General features: G+C 56.3%; 1 long non-coding RNA gene across 1 annotated transcript; it reads right to left on the bottom strand.

The window, feature by feature from the left end:
• Positions 1 to 325: 325 nt before the first annotated feature.
• LOC135330078 (uncharacterized) lies at positions 326 to 2,489 on the bottom strand. The gene is made up of 2 exons (XR_010391837.1): positions 1,654 to 2,489; positions 326 to 1,242 (listed from the first exon to the last, which is right to left on the bottom strand). It is a non-coding gene; the product is annotated as an uncharacterized LOC135330078 (long non-coding RNA).
• Positions 2,490 to 5,944: the final 3,455 nt, after the last annotated feature.

The raw sequence follows: 5,944 nt of genomic DNA, 5'->3' as shown, positions 1-5,944 counted from the left end.
ATGCATCAGGACTTTATACTCCCATGCCTAAAGCGAGGCCAGGAAGCATGCAAGAAGCCTTCCCCTCCATGGGCCAGCAGTTAACCAGACAGCCCACTCCACCACTAGCTCCAAAGCCCCCTTCCCAGAGAGGAGCCCAGCGTAGACCCGTGCATGTAAAGCTTGTGCCAGGCGAGCTGCAGCAATGGGAATCGGGAGAGACAGCATTAGCTGGGCGGCTGCTGGAGCCTGTTCTGAGGAGGTGTGTGTCTGCAGGCTCCAGTTCTTCTTCTGACACCAGTGCTGAGAACTGTCAGCAAGAAAACTACAGGAAATGGTCACCCCACAGAGAATAAAGAGTTTACTTCCAAGCGCTGTTTGTATGTCCTCGTATTCTTTTGCTGCTCTTAGGATAGACAGTTCACCACAACAGTCAGCAGCAACTACTCCAGCAGGTCAACGGCACCTTATGCCTTACTAGCAAGGCAGAGGAGCAGGAGTTTCTCTTCAACCAGCTTACCTGACGGAAGGGCTCCACAGTGCGTTTGCTTGCGTGGACTGGGAAGCCCTGGGCTATCAAGGAGTATTCAGGGGAGGAGAGGGGATGGCTAGCACATGCCTTCACATCTGTGTTACTGAGCTCAGTTCACGCCCTTACAGTGTGTGTGGAGGAAAGACTGCCGTACTTTTCGTATGTCCATGACCACATGTTTGAGTATGATAAACACAATATTCACCGCTCTTGTGAGGCACTAGTGTGTCTTCTCTCCCCGTACACTTCCATCACTGTATCACTGCTTTACCCCTGAGCAAAATTACCAGTCAACCCACTGACTTCAGGCACACAAAGTTTGCTGAGATGCTGTTGATTCCAAGGTAGGAGAAAGGTAGTTGCTTCAATTAACCCCTGCGTATTTTACAGGAAAGCATATAAACTCAAGCTGTTTTCCTGTTAATGCTCTGCAAGCTCAGTCAACTTCCTCCCTACCTGCCCCCACCTTCCTTTCAGGTGCCAGTACAGCAACAGCAATGCTGCTGTTCTTTCCCATTTGCCACTCACATTGGCAGTCCTTGCACAGGAGCTTCCACACAGTTGGATACCATTCTTAAAGGAAAGACCAAGCTCAGGGTTTGGGCCTGTGTGGGGAAGGAGGAGCCCAAAAGCTTTAGGCTTTCACGAAAACTGTCTTCAGGACTCTGAAGTTCCTGACGAGCAGGCTCTTGGGAGCTCAGCAGCTTGCTGCTGGACAGAGTTTCTTCTTCCTGAAGAGTTAAGAAATGCATTAAAGAATAAGCTTCACGACACAACAAAAACAGGCAGGAATTGTGATTCAGCCCCCAAATTTCTTCACCCTCAGGATTAGGACATGGTGCACACTGGAACAGCTGGCTCCAAGACAAGCTGAATTCCTGGGGAGTGGTCTCAGCCGGAGGTGGAAATAAGTGCCCCGCAGGTCAGGAAGCCAGACCCCTCCTAATTGTTCAAGACAGAGACTCCCAGGCTGAGAAGATCCCTTCCTAGTTGCCAGGGGATTTCTCAGGAGACACTCTGACAACCCACTATGCGTCACGAGCCGAGAGAGGCTGTGTGTGCGGCAGCGCCCTCCCAGCAGTCCTGAGCGCCAATGCGCTGCCGCAAAGGAGAGCCACCACATCCACCCAGCTCCTACTCACAGGTCTCCCCTCAACAGCTGTCTGAGTAGCATCTTTTTCCTGAGATGAGGTGCTTTGGCATGTGGAACTATCCATGACCTTCGAGCTCTCCCGGGAGACCCCTGAAGTACACAGAGGTCTTCTGGTCTTCTTCCCATCAACTGAAGACTGATTGGTCTGTTCAGTTCCTACAGGGAAAAGTAAGTAAAATTCCCATTTGTGAATGTTCTCCATGGCAAAGAGTGTTGGCCACCGGGCTAAGTAAGAGTTTCCTGCTCTGAGAGCACAAATGGAAGAGCCCATGAACAACGTTCACAAGAGGGTCTGCCTGAATGAACGCCTCACAAAAGACAGAGCTGCTGCGAGTTATGCGGATTTTTATCATCAGCAAGCACGAAGGACGTGTTTCACAGCTGACAGCAGACACACTGAGTGCTATTGACATGACTGTGTAAATCTGCATGTACTGGGTAACCTGTGTTACTACCATGCATTCCTTTCTAAAGCAGTGTCTTCGCTTGAGCTGTTCCGGGTGCCTGGGTGTCTCTTCTTTCCCAGCTGCTGCTGTTCTGGCTCAGCCTGCTGGGGGAGGCATTTGATCTCTTCAAGAGCCTCAAGCTTCTCCATCCTCTGCACAATCATGGCAAGAAACCTTCAGACAAATAGAGAGGGCTGAAACAGAGCGCCTGCAGCTCTCTTGCCCAGACCACTCCCTGCTCAGCCACTGCCCTCGTCCCGCTCTGGGCTTCCTGGCTCCAGCGCCCCAAACAGCTTCCAGCTGCCTTTGCCAGGCTCCAAACACTGATTGCACCACTCTAGGCACAACCAGCATCTGCTCGCGCAGCAATTTGGCGGTCTTCCGTGGAACGCAAGGCTCCAGCCGGCACCTCGCTGAAGGGCCACGGTCCCGCTCCTAGCGCAAGCGTTCCTTGTCCTGTCTCTTACCTGGCCCTCACGTCCCGCTCTGCAGCTCTCCAACTCTCTCGTTGCTCCCACAGCAGCCGCTCTCGCAGGCGAGAAATGTCCATCCCCTGTGGCAGTTCGGGGCCACTCTTTAATTTTGCCAGTTGTTCTCGAAGCCTTTTCTGAAAGTTGACACCGGCTCTCAGCTCCCCTCTGCCACAACACGCTCTCACGCACCTGCGTGTGGAGGCTTCACCCTGGCCCAGAGCAGCGCTGTGCTTCAGCCACAAACCAGGGGAGAAGAGAAGGGCTTGCCTCAGCACTCCAGGCACTCGGGGATGACTTTCCTGCCTGTCCCCACCCCTGTGCCATCTCAGCTCAGACCCAGGGAGTTGTTTCTATACCAGAATGCCCAGCCCACCAGCACAGCCCCCACTGCTTCTTCAGTTCACGCCTTGCCGAGATAAAACAAGTAAAGCCCCAACCCTCTGCACCGGGAAACGTGCCTATGAACAGTGAGCTTTACTTACTTGTTCTCAACGGTACATTTTGTCCGCCTCTGTCCTGAGCGCGGCCAGATACTGCCTGTAGTCGTTGAACTCCCGCAGAGTGCACACGACCTGCGGTGGGACGAGGGCAGAAATCACCCAAGGCTTGTCACGCTCGCTACGCAGCCTGCCTTGCCAGCAAGAGCGCTAACGCAGCGGGAGCTGCTCCCCTGCACCCTCTGCCCTGCGCAGCGGCTGGGGGCTCTGCTCCCACCCCCGCAGCGGGCAGCAGCGCTCCTCACTCCGCCGCCAGGCCACGCACCCGCTGCTCCGTCGGCGCCCAGGCAGCGCGGCACGGCCCTGGGAGAGCAGGCGTGGGACTTCCCCGAGCGGGCTTTGGGCTCCTGCTGCCCCCAGGCAAAGCAGCGCAGCAGCCCCGCGCCCTCCGCCCACAAGAGGCGGCTGCAGCAAGCGCTCTGGCAACCCTGCCTCCTGGAAACTCTTCTTCTCACCCCCATAGCCAACCTACTTTGCCATCCCTGGTGACGTAAGCTCCTCTCTTCAGTCTCCGCAGGTTGTCTTTGCGGTTGTAGTAGGCCTGCAAATGCGGGTCATGCAGACTCTTGTACTCGTTGCTTAGTGAGCGGCAGTGTGGATCGCCCAGATTGAAATAACCAGATGGCTGGTGAAGCTGTAAAACATATCGTCCACAGCATGAGCAGGGTAGGAGAGAGCAGGAAAGCGACAAAGACATTCCCAAGCTCCTTCAGCCCACAGGGTAGCGCTTTCAAGCCTCCGAGGTTGAGAGTACTGCCTGCAGAGCCGGTAGTCACATCTGTGGCCCTGCCGGAAGGACACCGTCCCCCAGCATCTGGACGCCTTGCTGCCGGCTGCACGCAGGGCACCAGCCACACACTTGCATGGTGCCGCAAGCCAGGCTGGCGTTGGCTCTGGCAAGCTCACGCACAGGCAGAGACCAGTGGTGGGACATGCTCTCCCGCCCTCTGGCCAGTATTGGGCCCTGCTCTTTGCAACTCCTGCCTTCTCTCAGCACCACGGAGCCCGGAGCTTGCTTTGCCCTCCCAGCCCTGTCTCATTTAAGGACTGCAGCTCCCACTCTACAGCATGTCGCCACCCTGATTTCTGTGAAAGGCTGTTTCTTTTCCAGGCTGCTCAGTGTATCTGGGCAAGCAGAGGCTGAAAAAGCAGGGACTTTTCCTACTCCTTTCTACTGCTTTTACCTTTTGCCCCAGCTTGCTCCAGTAGAAGACAGCGTTGGAGCCAGGCAGCAAAGGGAGTTTGACCCCGAGCGGCATATCCAGCAGCTCAGGACATCCTGCTCCGAGTTGCTGTCTTCTGCGCCCAGGCTGGAAAGACAGAGACGCTCATGGGCATTCGGGCCACCGCACCCCTCCTACCTGCTGAGCTCGAATCCAGCACGGGCAGAGAGACAGGAGCCCCTGGGAGCCTGCACTGGCATCCCTCTAGGCCTACCACTCTCACTTCCCTCCGCACTGCCCCAGGCCCCAGAGCAGCCCGCGCGGTCGCCGGCTCCCAAGCTGAGCCCTCTCCATCCGTCCAGCACGCACCTCGCCCCTCTTCTCCTCTGCACTCAGCAGTCCGTCTGCGTCTCGCAGCCCTGCGGCCAGGTAATGCTCCATGGCTCCTCTCGAGAGCCCTCCTGCAGCTGCGACCCTCCACCGGCACCTCTTGCTCTGCTGTGACCTCCTGGGTTGACAAAAAAGCCAGAGGCACCATGGCAGAGAGAGCCATTGCCCTGCAGGGCCTTGCCCACACGGCTCCATGCCGCCGGTGGCGGCGCCCGGGGCGCGGGGAGGGCATTCGTGCGGCCGCTGCGGCCCGGGCCCGCTTGGGAGCCGCCTGTGCCGCGGGACTACAGCTCCCAGCATGCCGCGGGGCGCCGCGCATGCTCCGTGGCGCTGCGCTGCTGCTGCTGCTGCTGCTGCTGCCGCCCCGGCCCTTCCGTTGCGTCCCGTTGCGCTCGGCGGCCCTTCCCCTCCCCCTGCCGCACGGCCGCCGGCGGCGCCGCCGAGGCCTGGGCCCCCGCACGAAGCCCCGCACCACGGCGGCACCTGCGGAATCGTGAATGAAATGCTGTCGTGGGGGTGGGCAGCTCCGAGCGAGTGGTAGGCATAACGCTGTCTGACCTCAGGCTTTGACCTCGCTTGTGATTTCACTGCTCCAAAAACTAGTGGCCTGGCAGGGCGCTTTGAATCTTCTGGAGCAGAAGACGCTGTCGGTGATGTTTCTTGGCCTGTCATGTGCTTGTGGAAAACCGCTCCGGAGCTTTCACAAGCTACTTAGGTGGGAGATGAAGAAAGATTTCTTTTCTGGGAGAAAAGAGTTAACCTTGTTTTGTCACAACAATCAGTTTGTCGAGGTGCAAAAGAGGGAGTGATGGGCCAGGCCATCTTCCAAGCAGGCGTTTTTACATGGTGATAGGATCAGCTCGGAGCCTTTTTTTCTCCAGGCTCAACTCCATGCCAGCTCTCTCAGCCTCTGCTAATAGGACAGATGCTCCAATCTGTTACTCTCGGCCTCTGCTCATAGGACGGATGCTCCAATCTGTTAAGTCCTGAGATCTAGTCCCATTTAGTCTTGAAGACTTCTCTTTCCAATGAAGGGCGCACTAAAGACTTCTCACTCACTGAAGCCAGCGGAGAGATTGATTTATGTCAGTGTTCTTGGGAGTGAGTTCAAAGACAACAATTATAAATCAGACTTTCAGAAAGCATGACTTACCATGAATCCTAATATTACCATGCTAATAAAGGTAGAGAAAATAAAAAGCCTCCACTGAGCTCTCCTCCTGCCAAGCTAGGAAGTCTGGGAACAACTGACTCAAACCATTCAGCCAGGAGAGCTGGTGTTCCAGCTGAGGGTGCATAAAGACTAAGGCC

Source organism: Dromaius novaehollandiae, chromosome 16 (genome assembly GCF_036370855.1).
Source record: "Dromaius novaehollandiae isolate bDroNov1 chromosome 16, bDroNov1.hap1, whole genome shotgun sequence".
In the NCBI taxonomy this organism is placed as follows: domain Eukaryota; kingdom Metazoa; phylum Chordata; class Aves; order Casuariiformes; family Dromaiidae; genus Dromaius; species Dromaius novaehollandiae.
Note: the sequence above shows the minus strand (reverse complement) of the source record. Positions and strands in the feature narration are given on the sequence as shown.